Source organism: Panthera pardus, unplaced genomic scaffold (genome assembly GCF_024362965.1).
Source record: "Panthera pardus isolate Hobbes unplaced genomic scaffold, ASM2436296v1 HiC_scaffold_20, whole genome shotgun sequence".
NCBI lineage: Eukaryota > Metazoa > Chordata > Mammalia > Carnivora > Felidae > Panthera > Panthera pardus.
The window spans coordinates 82,614,550-82,631,262 of NW_026526766.1; the positions used below are offsets into that span (position 1 = coordinate 82,614,550).

Genomic DNA, 16,713 nt, shown 5'->3' on the forward strand with positions numbered 1-16,713 from the left:
CAAGAACTTGAGGGTCTCCTGGGTGGCTCACTTGGGTGAGCATCAGACTCTTGATTTCAGCTCAGGTCATGATCCCAGGTTGTGGAATCTAGCCTCCCATCAGGCTCCAAGCGGAGCGTGGAATCTGCTTAAGGTTCTCTCTTTTGGAGTGCCTGGGTGGCTCAGTTGGTTAAGTGTCCAGTTTCGGCTCAGGTCATGATCTCGCAGTTCACAAGTTCAAACCCCACATCGAGCTCTGTGCTGACAGCTCAGAGTCTGGAGCCTGCTTTGGATTCTGTGTCTCCCTCTCTCTCTGCCCCTTCCCCACTCATGCTGTTTGTCTCTGTCTCCATCTCTATTTCTCTCAAAAATAAACATTTAAGGGATGCCTGGGTGGCTCAGTCGGTTAAGCGGCCCACTTCGGCTCAGGTCATGATCTCACAGTTCACAGGTTTGAGCCCCATGTCAGGCTCTGTGCTGACAGCTCAGAGCCTGGAGCCTGCTTCACATTCTGTGTCTTCTCTCTCTGCCCCGTCCCCACTCATGCTGTCTCTTTCTCTCTCAAAAATAAACATTTCAGGGGTGCCTGGGTGGCTCAGTCAGTTAAGTGTTTGACTTTAGCTCAGGTCATGATCTCACAGTTCACAAGTTTGAGCTCCATGTCAGGTTCTGTGCTGATAGCTCAGAGACTGAAGCCTGTTTCAGATTCTGTGTCTCCCTCTCTCTAACCCTCCCCGACTCATGCCCTGTCTCTCTCTCTCTCTCTCTCTCTCTCTCTCTCTCTCTCTCTCAGAAATAAACATAAAAAAAATTTTTTTAAATAAACATTAAAAAAGATTCTTTCCCTCTACCTGTCCCCTGCTCTCTCCAAAATTTAAAAAAACAAAATAAAAAACTTGAATATGTACCCCAGCAAATAAATTAAAAGAACACAGGGGCCAGGAAATAATGAAATAGGGACATTCCAGGATTACAACAAAATAGCTAGCTTTGCACAGATCACAACAGGAAGATGGGAAGAAACCAAGAAGGAAAAAAAAAAAGAGCCTTAATAAAACTGCAAGTATGATCTCAAGTTTGAAAAAATTAACGATGTGAGAAAGCAAATAATGCAAGAAGAGAAAAAAGACGAGAAACTGAGGGAGAAGGGGAAGAAGAGACTTATGATTTTAAAAAATCAAAATCCAGATATAGCTCGTTATTTTCCAGTCTCAAGCACTTTCTGGACTGCGGGCAGCAATGCAGACACAGCCAAGTCCAAGAACCACACCACACATAATCAGTTGCAAAATGGGTCAGAAACGGCATCAGGAAGCCCTAATCATAAAGATACACTTTGTCAAGTTCCTGAGAACCTCAAACTTTGTCAAGAAAACACACGAAGGATCTAATGAAGATGCAGAACAATAAAATAAAACTAAGACCATCAGGGCACCTGAGTGGCTCAGTCAGTTGAGCCTCCGACTTCAGCTCAGGTCATGATCTCACTGCTCATGGGTTCAAGCCCTACTTCGGGCTGTGTGCTAACAGCTCAGAGCCTGGAGCCTGCTGTGGATTCTGTCTCCCTCTCTCTGCCCCTCCCCCGCAGAGAGACACTCTCTCTCAAAAATAAATAAACATTAAAACAAAATTTAAAAAAAAAAAAAAACAACTAAGACCATCAAGGCCTTTGTCAAGTTCAATGTTCTGAAAGGCATGGGCCCCAAGCTTAAGAAACAAGCTTATTACAACACTGCCAGGGTGCCAGCCTCTCTCTGCTGGACTGAGACTACCAACAAGGTCAAAATCAAAGCCAAGGCTCATGCTCCCAAAAGTGCCCCAGCCCCCACAAGTACTGCAAAGTAGAGGCTTCTGTCTGCCAGCATGAGGATGGCAGTACTCACATGACACCTTGTGCTGCTCTCTATACAGGGAGGTGTCCCCCTGTGTTTTTTGTGCAAATAAATGCAACACTAATGTATGTATTAGCATATAGAGCATAATTTTTTATTCTAGATGGATTATATGGAAAAAAGTTTCTGTGACCCTGATGTTAAGCACATTCTCCCTCAAACGGGATGGTAATGCACCAAGAAGAAAGAAAAGGTTATTCCAACACCCTACCCGGCCTATGTTGAATAGTATTTAAATACTCACAATAACATTTAATTTTTTTAAATGCTTTAAAATAATGTTTATTTTGAGAGAGAGAGAGACGGAGAGCAAGCAGGGGAGGGGCAGAGAGAAAGGGAGACAGAATCCCAAGCAGGCTCCACACCATCAGCACGGAGCCCAGTGCAAGGATCGAACCTATGAACCGTGAGATCGGGACCTGAGCCAAAATCAAGACTTTGGCACTTAACTGACTGGGCCATCCTGGTACCCCAATAACATTTAATTTTTAAGCTTAACCTAAGCATATATAATAAAAGACTTGGAGGGGTACCTGGGTAGCTCAGTTGGTTAAGCTCTGACTTCGGCTCAGGTCATGATCTCACGGTTCGTGGGTTCGAGCCCCATGTCAGGCTCTGTGCTGATGGCTCAGAGCCTGATGCCTGCTTCAGATTCTGTGTCTCCCTTTCTCTCTGCTCCTCCCCCACTCATGCTCTGTTTCTCTGTCTCAAAACTAAATAAAGATTTAAAAAAATAAAGAAAAAAAAATAAAAGACTTGGTTCTGGCCATGGATCAGAACTAAAATAACCACATAAAAGTATAGCTTAGAAGAAACTAGAAAAAAGGTATCCTTCCCTTAGAGAGTAAGGAATTAAGAGACATTATTGAAAGTTAATGGAATAAAAAGGATTAAGTAATTATGTCAAAATAAAACCATTCTAAGAATTTGAAATAATATAAATATATAAAACACTAGAAGAGGAAAAGATAATTACTATAAAGGTGCTCATCGTCTTTCACTTCAGGGAGTTAACAAATATTGCCCGCTTAAGATTCTCACTCTCTGTCCCTCTGTCCTTCTGCCCCCCTCTCCCATTCACACTCCCTCTCTAAAATAAAAAGAAAAAAAAAAAAAAAAAGGAAATGAGGATGACCCCTAGACACTGCTAGAAGGAACTTCTTTACAAGGTATAAAATGAGAAAAAGAGAGAAAAGCACATTCAGAATGCTATCATTACCTGAGGGACTGGTGGAAGAAGGTGTGAATACACACATGTATTTACCTTTTTTTCTTAATGACAAATTAACATCTTTTTAAAAACTACCTACGAAGGAGGGAACACAGCGATGAGGGAGGGATAGAAGTTAAACATTTTGTTTTTTGTTTTTTGTTTTAAAGGCTACATTAAAACCTTGTTTATACTATGTTTATTTTTGAGAGAGAGAGACAGAGACAGAGACAGATAGCATGTAGGGGGAAGGGCAGGGAGAAAGGGAGACCTGGAATCCACAGGCTCCAGGCTCTGAGCTGTCAGCACAGAACCCAACGCAAAGCTTGAAAGAATTGCCAAATTAAAAACAAAACCAACCAGTTTTCAGTAATCATATTGTTTATAGTAATGTCGGTGTTGCTGCTGAGTTATGTGGGTCTTGTGTGATAAAGCAAAGATACTTATGTTGGTGTCACTGGAAATCAGCACTTTTTGGTACGAATGACAGGAGATTCAGATACAAGAGTGATAAAGTTAAATAACAATGCTATAGACTTGAACTGGAAATATCAATATGAAGTTTACCTTTAACACACACACACACACACACACACACACACACAACTTCCTAGTGCTGATCCCTGGAAAAGCCTAGAATAATGACTGACAACAGTAGTCATTCAAAACAAAAACAAAAACAAAACAAGGGTCCTAAAACCCAAAGTGAAATCTCTAATACCATTTCCCACTAAAAGGAAACAAGACTCCTTAAAGAAACAGGAATACAGGTCTGGAGCAGGAAAAATACAAGATAAGCCTAGAACATCTTGTCATACCAAAAAGCAAGGGAGATATTAAAAACTACTGGGAGGGTTGCCTGGGTAGCTCATCGGTTGAACTTCCGACTTTAGCTCAGGTCATGATCTCACGGTTCATGGGTTCAAGCCCTGAGTCGGGCTCTGTGCTAATGGTGCCAAGCCTGGAGCCTGCTTCAGATTCTGTGTCTCCCTCTCTTTCTGCCCCTCCCCTGTTCACACTGCCTCTCTCAAAAATAAACATTAAAAAAAAAAAAAACTACTGGGATCCTGTCAAAAGGATTCTGGAAGTTAACTTGAAGCAGTCACTAGACAAAGGACAAATTAAACACCATTGAGAACTACAGTAGATTCAAATATAATAAATAGGTTTAAATTCATGTGTTTAAAGTGACACTTGGGAAAAAAACAAAAACAAAAAACAGTCCCCTCTGGAAAACACTAGCCAATTAACTCAGTTTGAAAAATGATTAAAGGAAACAAATATTTATCCTGCTTTTCCTAGATAAACTATACCTCAGGGTAACCAAATAGTGGATATGGTAAAGTTTTTCTATATAGAAGTATTCTAGCTAATATGAAGCAACGATAGAAGCAAAATATCACCATTTAATAGCCCCTAATAAATTAATGGACCAAAAAGAGAGATAATCAGACATAATGTGCCTCCTGATGGAAGTACCTATCACATTTTAAGTATGCTTGCCAAGAAAATGAACTTGAATCTGATCAAGTAACTAAATCTAACTACCAATTTGTAGGAAATAAAGGGGACAGAACATATTAAACAGGATGCAGTGTAAACTACATAGCATAAATAACACACTTCAATAAATAAATTGCAAAAAAAAAAGATACACATCAACCAATTGAAAAGTATGATCTTACTTGATTTAAATAAATCAACCCTTAAAAAGAGATGTAACTAGAAAACTTTTTAGTGACTATAGATATTTGATGACACAAAGGAATTTTTTTTTAGGTGTGATGTCACCTTTTTAAAAATAATGTCTCTCTTTTAGAGACACATATGGAAATATTTAAGAATGAGATATGACAGTTGGGATTCGCTTCAAAATAATTCAGAACTGGAGGGCAGAAGGAGTTATGGGTAGTTACCTATAAATGGAACTAGATACGCCATAAATTAGTAAGTGTTGAAACAGTGATGGTCATTTGAGGGCTCATTATACTATTCTCTCTACTTTTGTAGATGTTTAAAATTTCCCTAAAAAAAGTTTTACAAACAATCATTTTAAGCACCCAGGAAAAAGAAATCAGCAGTTAAAGAGTAGAAGTGAACAACCATAAAATACCTAGGAATAAACCTAACCAAAGAGGTGAAAAATCTATACAATGAAAACTATACAAAGCTTATGAAAGAAATTGAAGACCGCACACACACACACACACACACACACGAAAAAATATTCCATGCTCTTGGATTGGAAGAATATTAAAATATTGATACTACACAAAGCAATCTATATATTCAATGCAATCCCTATCAAAATAACATCAGCATTCTTCACAAAGCTAGAACAATCCTAAAATTTATATGGAGCCAGAAAAGACCCCAAATAGCCAAAGCAATCCTGAAAAAGAAAATCAAAGCTGGAGGCATCACAATTCCAGACTTCAAGATGTATTACAAAGCTGTAATCATCAAGACAGTACGGTACTTGCACAAAAACACTCAGATCAACGGAACAGAATAGAGAACCCAGAAATGGACACAAATGTATACCCAACTAATCTTTGACAAAGCAGGAAAAAATATCCGATGGAGCAAATACGGTCTCTTCAGCAAATGGTGTTGGGACAACTGAACAGCGACATGCAGGAGAATGAACCTGGACCACTTTCTTACACCATACACAAAAATAAACTCAAAATGGATGAAAGACCTAAACGTAAGACAGGAAGCTTCAAAATCCTAGAGGAGAAAGCAGGCAACAACCTCTTTGACCCTGGCTGCAGCAACTTCTTAACAGGTCTCTGAAGGCAAGGGAAACAAAAGCAAAAATAACTACTGGGATCTCATCAAGATAAAAAGCTTCCGCACGGTGAAGAAAACAATCAGCAAAACTAAAAGGCAACCTATGGAATGGGAGAAGATATTTGCAAACAACATATTGGATAAAGGGTTAGTAGTCAATCTATAAAGAACTTACCAAACTCAACACCCAAAAAACAAATAACCCAGTGAAGAAATGGGCGAAAGACATGAATAGACGCTTCTCCAAGGAAGACATCCAGATGGCCAATTGACACATGAAAAAATGCTCAACATCACTCATCAAATACAAATCAAAACCACAATGAGATACCACCTCACACCTGTCAAAATGGCAAACATTAACAACTCAGGCAACAACAGATGTGGGCGATGTGGAGAAAGAGGATCTCTTTTGCACTGCTGGTGGGAAGGCAACCTGGTGCGGCCACTCTGGAAAACAGTATGAAGGTTCCTCAAAAAACTAAAAATAGAACTACCCTACAACCCAGCAATTGCACTACAAGGTATTTGTCCAAAGGATACAGCTGTGTTGTTTCAAAAGGGCACATGCACCCCAATGTTTACAGCAGTGCTATCAACAATAGCCAAAGTATGGAAAGAGCCCAAATGTCCATCGATAGATGAATGGATAAAGAATATATGGTACCTACGACCCAGCAATAGCACTACTAGGAATTTATCCCAGGGATCCAGGAGTGCTGATGCATAGGGGCACATGTACCCCAATGTTTATAGCAGCACTTTCAACAATAGCCAAATTATGGAAAGAGCCTAAATGCCCACCAACTGATGAATGGATAAAGATGTGGTTTATATATACAATGGAATACTACTTGGCAATGAGAAAGGATGAAATAATGCCATTTGCAGCAATGTGAATGGAAGTGGAAGGTATTATGCTGAATGAAATAAGTCAGAGGACAGATATGTTTTCACTCGTATGTGTATCTTGAGAAACTTAACAAAAGACCACGGGGGAAGAGAAGGGGGAAAAAACTTACAAACGGAGAGGGAGGGAGGCAAACCATAAGAGACTCACACAGAGAACAAACTGAGGGTGAATGGGGAGTGGGGGAGAGGGGGAAATGGGTGATGGGCATTGAAGAGGGCAGTTTGGGATGAGCACTGGGTGTTGTATGTAAACGATGAACCATGGGAATCTACCCCAAAAACCAAAAGCACACTTTACACACTGTTATGATAGACAATTTGACAATACATCATATTAAAAAAAAAAAAAAAAAAAGATGTGGTATATACACACAGTGGGGTATTACTTGGCAATCAAAAAGAATGAAATCTTGCCATTTGCAACAATCTGGATGGAACTAGTGTATTATCTAATTGAAATTAGTCAGAAAAAAACAAATATGATTTCACTCATATGTGGAATTTAAGATACAAAACAGACGAAGCTAAGGGAAGCAAAAAAATAGAAAAACAGGGTCGGGGACAAAACATAAGAGACTCAAATATAGAGAACAGGGTTGCTGGAGGGGTTGTGGTTGGGGGGATGGGCTAAATAGGTAAGAGGCATTAAGGAGGACACTTGTTGGGATAAGCACTGGGTGTCACATGTAGGGGATAAGTTACTGGATTCTACTCCTGAAATCATTATTGCACTATATGCTAACTCGGATGTAAATTTAAAAAAAAAAAATTTTTTTTAATTAAAAAAAAAAAAAGCCTAGACGTGAACAACAGCACCAGCTACACAAAGATAAATATAAGAAGGTATAAATCTTATGTAAAGGTGAATAAAATCTTCAAATAGTTTGTGAGAGAAGAGACATGATGTTAATCACTATTGTTCTAATTATTCGCATGCTTCTCTTATCTCTCTCAGTGGTCTTTGAGCTTCTTTTCTCCCAACCAGCAAGAGGAACAGTGCCTTGCATAGGATCACAAACCTTCAAATAAATTCAGTAAAATGTAAAACACACCATCCTATCATACTCACGGAGAGCAAGCAAATACTTTCTCTCTGGCTTAAAAAAAAAAAAAAAAAAAAAAGCCTATAAAAAAGAACACTTGCTTTGACTCCAGGTGGTTCAGACAGGCGTGCTCGTCCTCTCCAAGCAGTAGTAGTGACAGCTGCCATTTACTCAACAATCCTTTCTCCACTGAAGGCGAGATGCAAGGTCGCTTCTAGCCCTCACAACAACCTTACAGGTGAATCTGTTAGCTTCAGGACTCAGATGGGGACTGCACGGGTCTCCAAGGCCCACATTCCCCAGCTCCTCTCACACCCTGGAGTACAAGAACTGTTTGCTCGGAGTCAAACAGCATCTTTCTCTACATTAGTTTCCTTCCTCCTATTTATTCATACAGCCTAAGCGAGATCAATGAAACATCCCTGAAACCTTTCCTGTGGCTCAAGTGAGTTCAAAAGTTTATTTCTTCTCTAACATCTAACATGGACAGATTTCCCTTCAGCAACTTGGCTCAGGCCACTTAAAGTCTTACTCATCAAATGAAGCACACACATTCACTATGAGGCCCTTAAAAGATTTCTTCCCTTCTCGTTGCAGACTAAAACGCCTTCTCCCAATTATAACTTTCCACTTTTCCTCAGAAAAGCAAACACGTTACATAACTGGCCCTCACCTTCCAAACACTCATTTCTAATGTAACTTTGCTAACCTCGGCAAATCTTCTTTGATTCTTCTCTCGCCCCTTACATGTAATTTGTCACCAAGTCCTGTCAATTCTACCCAAAATCTCTCTCAAATCTGTCCTTTTTCTTTTGACAACTAAAACTTCACATCAGGCCTTGATCTTCTACAGCATCTGTAACGCAGTTCCATGAACCAGTGGTCTCCATTTTTTTTTTCCATGCACTCCTTCCCTATCAAAAAATTTAAGCATACATTTGATACAATGATTTATAAATTATAAGAATGTCTTACTATACTAATATATACACTTGAAAACACAAAAGAAAATTTTGAAGATTGATAAAAAACATATACATATAGAAGGGGTACCTGGGTGGCTCAGTTAGTTAAGCCCCCAACTCTTGATCTCAACTCAGGTCTTGATCTCACAGTCATGAGTTTAAGCCCCACGTTGGGCTCCACACTGGGTGTGAAGCCTACTTTAAGAAAAATAAGAATAAAAACAAAGGTAAGTTCTAACATATTCTTTTCACACCCCAGTGCATCATCTTGTACAAGCCTGAGATATCACTGTTCTAAACTGCTGCTGCCACAGTCATCTTCCTAAAAACCCAAATCTGATCGTATCACATTCCCAACTCAATCTTTCAATGGCATCATGTCCCGGTGGCATAAGCTGACTTTTTCAATTTCACCCCTAACCTTTATTCACATGTCCTATATTTCAGCTCTACCTGTCTTTTACACAGTTCCTTCTGCCTACAAAGTCTTTGACAACCACTGATTCATATATAGTAACATGTCTCTAAGAAAAAAAATACATTCTAAATACTGTAACCAATTTACAAATGAGTTTTGGGAAGGTAACCTATCTTTTCTATAGGAAGTCAAATGTTTTGAACATACCTTTTGTTACTTCCTTTATTTGGCTCCTTTTCAAGTCCTAAGTACTTGGAAAGAATGGGTATGGATTCCAATAAAAGTCAAGGAGACCAACTTTGTTTTTGTTTTCTTTGGTTTATTTTTCTTCCTTGTTTATCTTTCCATTTCCCAACAAAATCCTTTTAAGCAAAAGGATGTTGTAAATCCAGAGATTAGTTCCCTCTAGGGCCAGGAAAAAGGCTGAATCTTTGCAACCCACAACTAGAATTCCAGCTAGGAGCTTACACACAGATGTAACAGTCTGAAACATATTTTCCTAAAGCAACATTCCAGGTTTTACATTCCCTGTTTCAACCTTCCTAGCTGCTGTACAAAACCCTTGAAGTTGACTGCAACGGGCTAAGACGAGAACGACAGAGTGGCACCCAATACACTGTTCAGAAAAGTCATGACAATTCAAGTGACTGATTCTGGGCACTGACAATGGGGAGCACGGTCTGCAACAAGACTCTCATTCCACCACCCTTCTTCGTACCATCTTCCACGGGGACTGGCAGGGGAGCACTGTGGTGGCGAGAGGAAATAGAAGAGACAATGGTGGGAGAAGCCCTGGAGGAAGGCACATATCAACTTCTGCTCTCATCCCACACTAGGGAGACATGTCGGCCATGCTACACACAGGCCTCACAAAGAAGGAAGTCTGTAGTGTATTTTGGTAATGGGATCCTTTGAGGAGCAGTCTGAAAACAAGACTAGAGCCGAGCTATCCTAAGAAACCAAAGCTGCTTCTCTGTACCAGAAAACAATAAGAAGGGGTTCTCCCACTCCCAAGTCATAAAACTTCCGCTGTTCTTCCTCTAGGAATGCCTCCTCCCTTCTCCAAATATCACCTTTCTACAAGAAGGCCAACATGGTGGAGAAGTAGGGGGATTCGTACTTCCCGCGTCTCCCAAACAAACAAGGGCTGAAGCCAAAGGACTTTGAACCCCAAGAGTCTGGGAGGAAAACAGACAAACATCACCTTTCTTTCAGTTCAAGTTCCAACCTCTGCTGAGAAACCTATCTCTTTCTATGCTGATCTTTTGTTTTCCACGCAACTCATCTGGGCCAAATCAAAACCACAAGGAGATAACCACTTTACACAAAGTGGTACAATTGCTTCGGAAAACAGTTTAACGGTTTCTTAAACAGAGTTACCATATGATCCAGCAATTCCACTCCTAGGTATATACCCAAGAGAAAGGAAAACATATGCCCACACAAAATGTTCACAGCAACATTATTCATAACAGTGGAAAAGTGGAAACAACCCAAATACCTAACAACTGATGAGAGGATGAAAATGTGGTTTCTCAATACAATGAAATATTATTCAGCAATTATTGTATGATTCCACATATGATTCCGTATGAAATGCCCAGTATAAATCTACAGCAACTATAAATAGATTAGTGATTGCTCAGGGCTGAGAGGGTTTGGGGGGGAATGAGAAACAAATGCTAATGGGCATGAGGTTTCCTTCTGGGGTGGATGAAAATGTTAAGTCGGATAGTAGTTACTGACCACACTTTTGTGAGCAAGCTAAAAATCATTTAATTACACGTTAAAAAAAACAAATGTTATAGTTGTGTGAATTACATCTCAAGTTGTTTTCTGACTGCCATGGCCTACAAGGCCCTACTCAGGCCCCAGTCTTGATCTCAGACCTTACAACAAGGCTCTGTCCCATCAGTCACTACCCAAACCTGTGGAATTCTAGCAGATCCTGAAACGGGTCTAGAATCGTCTTGCCTCGAGGCCTTTGTATATGCTCAACTCTGTCCGGAATGGAAAGTCTTGCCCAGTCTCTTTACAGGACTAATGACTTCTCATCCTTGAAGTCTCAGCTCAAATGTCAGCTCTACAGTAAACCTTCCCTCACTGCTTTAAAACAGGACAGCCACCCTGCATTGTCACTCAGCATCTTGTTTCCTTTCTAGCACACCCACATAGCTTTATGGGAATTGATCTGTGATTTTTCATCTGTTGGGTCCACCAGACTATAAGCTCCATGAGAGTAGGAATGAATATGCATTATTCAGCACCGTAATTCTCAGTGTCTAACACAATTCCTGGCATGTGCCTAAAAATGGTAATTAACATTTTTATTTTCTTAGTATGCCACATCTTCACACATACTGCTCCCTCGGTGGGGACTACTGCCACCACTTGCCCTTTTCACACCCTTATCACCTCTCCTGTCTCAGCTAAAACAGCTCTATGAAGCCAGCTGGCCTTCCTTCCTTGAAGCCACCTCGGCAGACAGTCTCTCCATCCCTTCACCTACTCAGCACGAGCTGCGTCCCTACCATAGCACTGCTCGTACTGTATCATACTCGGGTTTTTTGGTGGGGAGGGGCCCCAGAGGGAGTTTGTTTTATTTTGCATTTCTGTCTCACTACTATTTTGGAAAACCTTAACGTGAAGGAAAATCTTTATTTTGTATTTAGTTTATTTTTTTAAGAAAAACTTTTATTTTTGTGTCCCGGGCACTCAGCCCACTACCAGGCACATGATAGAGTACTACTAATTACGACAATACTAACATAATAATCACCAACATTTTGTGGGTGAATGTTCAATATGTGCTTCACACTTAGTTCCACAGTGAGTGAATGAATAAACGGATACGCTTCTGGGTCACCAACCTCAAAGAGGTCACAGTCTGACAGGGACAGAAGACAGGTACACAGGCTAATGCAAAATAAATACCACCACAAGGCCAAATGAGCTGCTCTGCCCTGTCCCTATGCCTTCCAATCTTAGAGTATGCTCTTCTCTGCATCCATAAATGTCAGGTTTCCTCAAACCCACTTAGAATACTTCCTTCGATTACTTACAATCCACTTCCTGCCCTCGGTGCCTGGAAACAATTTCTAAGATGTCACCACAAGCAATATTAAACTGCCACACAGTTTCCTGCTATATGTCTGCATTATCAGTTAAATTGCTTCACATTAACCACATTCTAGTCCACCGGGATCACTCAAACACTAAATAAGATTTAAACATACCTGTCGAAGACTGCCAGTTACCCCTGCTCCTTTCATCCCTCTAGATAAAGGTCTGCTTTCCAGGGTGCTACCTGCATACTGGTGACATTTTCCTTCCCTGGTCAAGTAAATGTTTGGTCTGAAGCCAGACGATACTCCTTTACTTAAGTGAACATGAACTAAAAAACACTCTTCAGAAAAAAATAAGTAATTCTCTGCATAGACCAGGGCAACTTGACTTAAAAACATAAAAACTCTTGTCCTCAAGAGTTTAGGTAGCAAACTATTCTTTTAACTCTACGTGTACTCAACCCAGAGCCTTAGTTAGGATCTTAATTCAGATCCTAGCAGACTTCTTAAATCATTCCATAAATTCTTCCTAAACAACCTTATATGGCAGGTACTGGGTCTGACACAGAGAACTCAAAGACAAAGAGAGTCCCTGCTCTCAAGTATGTCTGGCTTAATGTGGAAGACGGTCAAGGAACTAACTTTAGTGCTGTGATGGCGATAAACACAAGGGGCACGTGCCCTCGGCTGGGCAAGGGGTGCACAGACAAAAGGCACCTGTCCTAGGCTGAAGAGAGGACACACAGCTGAGGGGCACCCAGCCTAGGCTGGGGAGGGGGATGCAGAGATGAGGGCGGCTGGCCTAGGCTGGGGAGGAGACTCAGGGTGCAGAACCAGCATCAGGGCAGGCTTCCTGGGGATGGCATCTAACCTTAGGCAATAAATTCCCATTCTCTCATTTGAAAAATGTGGTTAGTAGTACCTACATCATTAGACAGTTGTGGGATCTGATAAAATGGTTCACACAAGGCAATACCACCACGCCTGACACAGAGATTGTGCTCAACCAGCCTTAGCCTCAAAGTCTGATCAAGCACTAAATCTCAGCACCTATGCCTGGCAACTCACCTGCTTTACTGATGATACAAGAGACACCAGCTGCACAATTACACACATTGTTTTTCATCAACTTTTATTTTTTAATAATGAGAGTGTTAAGTCCTGCTCTTCACATTAACAGTCTAATTCCTTGATCATCAAAACTTTCTTCCATTTCTCATAGCGTGCCATTCCCTGACATTCCTGGCATAAAACACTGGTTTTCTTAGGGTTTTTTTTGATAGAGAAGGTATAAAAGAAAACTAACAGTTACTGAATTTTTAAATCCGGGCCCAGCAATCACGTGGACACTGCATTTATTTGTTCATTATGACTCTGCAGCATTATAGTCTCCCCCATTTTACCCTCAGGGAAACTGAGGGTGAAAGAAGTAGTCTGTGCCAAGTTTCACAGTCAGTGGACAAAAGCTGGAATTTGAACCCAGATCTGATTCCACATCGTCAGCCTGACTGGGCCACACGGCAGCAAAAAGTGGGAAGCCTGGCAGCCACAATGCTCTCCTGCCCAGAGGGGCCCCACAGTGCTTTCTGTCCCACACTCCCCCTACAAGTCCGCCCCCCCCCCCAACTGTCCCTACACAACAGAGCCTGTACACTTAGATTTCAACTCAGGCAGCTCAACACCTTGAGCGAAGTCTGTTCTTTCCTGTCAGGGTGCAACAGGCAGTAGTGGCCAAAACTCTGTTTCCTCCAAAGACTAGGGCAGCATCGAAGTAGATGGTCCCAAGCCACCTGTCCATCCCCATTCCCAGCTGCACACAGACGCTGCTTAGTCAGAAGTCACCGTAAATTACAACTACTTTTCAGAGCTCCTCTTCCAGTCTCACCACAGGGAAAGCAAACGTATTTCCCCAAGCCTAAGTTTTTTATCCCAGAGCAGTCTAGTTTCAAGACCAAGAAGGTTATTCTTTATGCTAATTTCACACCTTACTAAGTTCCCTTGCCCAAGTGCTCAGAACACTTATGGGTTCCACAAAACGCGCCTGAGATGCACGTTAACCTGCAACCTTCAAGATCAAGAGAGAGACCTGATGCCCCGTCATCTGACCTTCCACTTGTTGGATTTTCACGCTAGTTCTGACACTGACCGCCTCAGGTCGGCCAAGTTTCTGAACGTCTCTGTAACAAGGGTAAGCATCGTCACAAGCATACTCCGCGACCGTAAGGCGGCTTTTTGGGAAGTGTTTCTAAGTGCTATCGAAATCCAAGTTTACAACTCTTACTTGGAAGCAGGAGCTGAACTTGGAGTACCTCCTTAATCCCGAGGCTTCACACACCACGTCTTTTTACCTCCCAAACCCCTTAAGCTCTTGTTTGGAGCACACTTGTAACTTTCTCCCCTCCTTTCCACAAAGTCAAGAATGAACAGTGGGCTCCCGCACCTCTTCCGTTTTCATTATCATAAGCAAACTTTCGCAGCTTCACTTAGCGCATGTCTCAGGGCTGCGGCAGCACAGGAGACATTTAGTGAATGGGAAGCCTAAGTCAATCAGGGGACTACAAGGATGGGCAAGGGTCACGCTGCAAGGTCACGGACTGCACCTGAGAGGCAGCATTTGAGTAAGTAGGAGAGTTCATCCTCAAGGCCCTTCCCCTTTCCAACTTCCCAAGCAACATTCTCAAAGCGCTGAAATAAACACATTCCGCAGACTTTCTTGTAAGCAGGTTTCAAGTGTCCTATGAAAGCCGTTTAGGGAAAAGCCTATGCTGTCCACTTTAAGTGCCCTTAAACAATTCTATTACTCATAGAGAAAACCGAACATTTGTTAGTGATTAGAGATAAGGCATCTCATGCTCTGGAGCTGAGGAAGGGAGAGGCCGAAAAAGGACCCGGCTGGGAGGGGAGATAGAGTCCAAAGCAACACACCCAAATTGGACTGCATAAAAGTTTGCACTTTCCAAAGTCAACTTCTAGGTCTAGAAGCAAAGGCAACAATGTTTCCACGGGTTCTGAAGTTCCATGTATCAACAACATCCCCGGAAAACGAATCCCCCACTGAGGATTCCAGGTGAATGAATGAGTGAAGGAATTTGCCAGATTGGATTACAAAGCCTTTCCAACCACCATCGGGATCAGGTGCTCAATTACGACACAGAGGCATCTTCATAGCCTTTGGCCCTTGCTGTGTGGAGACTTTCACAGATAACAGGGCTTTTAAAGGAGGAAAGAGAAAACGGCCCTCCTCCCTCAGGCCATCCAGACCTTAAATCCACGAGTGGCCCCTCCGAGAACCGCAGGCGACTTTTTGTGGGGACCGCAGGCCCTAAGCAGACCTCTCAGGACCTGCCCAACTCTCAGGGGAGCCCCAAACACGCCCATTTGGGGAGTTGCTTCCGGAGGTTTCTCGCCCTCCCCCCCCCCCCAACAGTTGTATGAGCGTTTTCAGAGATTCTGTTACCCCAGGAAAGGGGCCACCTCGTAATCTCTGCGGCTCCCGCCCTCAGGTGAACAGGGGACACCTGACCACCAGAGCCCTTCCACCACCACCACCCCCCACCCCGCGTACCCCGCCCTCGCGCCTCCCTGGATCGTCATGGCAACCGTCCCCCTCCCCGCGTGACGCCGGCACGCGGGGCGCCCCTCAGGCCCCGGCAACAAGTCCCCCGCGCCGCCCGCGGCCTGCAGCCCTCGCCCGGCCTCGCCGCCCCGCGCCCGGCCCGGCTCCGCCCGGCCGCACTCACTTGATCCTGGAGCCCATGGTCCCCGGGCCTCCTCATGGGCCCGCGGGCCCCGCTCGGCGCTGCGCTGCCCGCCCGCCCGCGGCCGACCGGCCTCCCTCCGGCGCTCTCCCCGCCCCTTCCTCCCTTCCCTCAGGCTGGGCCCGCCCGCTCGCAGCTCGCTCCCTCGTCGCCGCCGCCGCCTCCCGGGGTTAATGTACTCGCTCCAGCCCGGCGAACGCCATGGTCGCCGGCGCGCGTACCCGGCGCGCACCGCCCCCTCCGCCTCTCACACAGCCGCCGCCTCCTCCTGTCCGCGCCGCCGCCGCCGCCGCCACCCGCGGGGGCTGCCGGGAAGTGTAGTCCGGCTGCCGGGAGGCGGGGCCGCCTGAGGGCGGTGGGGGGCGGGAAGGGCGCGTCTGTCCGCCGGCCTCGCGGAGCTGGGGGCGCGGTGTTCCCGAGGGCCTCCCCCACTCCGACTGCGCTCCGGTAGAAACCTTACAGTCCCCTGAAGAGAGACCCTCGTCCCTTAGAGACTCCCGAGCTCACCTGAAGAAGCCTTCACCCATTCCTCCCCTTGGAGTCCTCCCGCTCAGTAGCTTTGGCGTTGAGATCATGTCTCCCAATCAGGCTTCCGTGAAAGCACAAGTTTTCCCTTTTTTAAATGCCATACCTTCCAGGAGGTTCCTTAAGGGAACCGCAGACCCTCTCCTCTAG

General features: G+C 43.5%; 1 protein-coding gene across 1 annotated transcript in view; it reads right to left on the minus strand.

The window, feature by feature from the left end:
• The window catches only part of DENND1A (DENN domain containing 1A), a 509,944-nt gene extending 493,691 nt beyond the window's left edge, over positions 1-16,253 (minus strand). The window contains 1 exon segment of the mRNA XM_053908275.1: positions 16,021-16,253. The gene's annotated coding sequence lies outside the window, so the exon portion shown is untranslated.
• Positions 16,254-16,713: the final 460 nt, after the last annotated feature.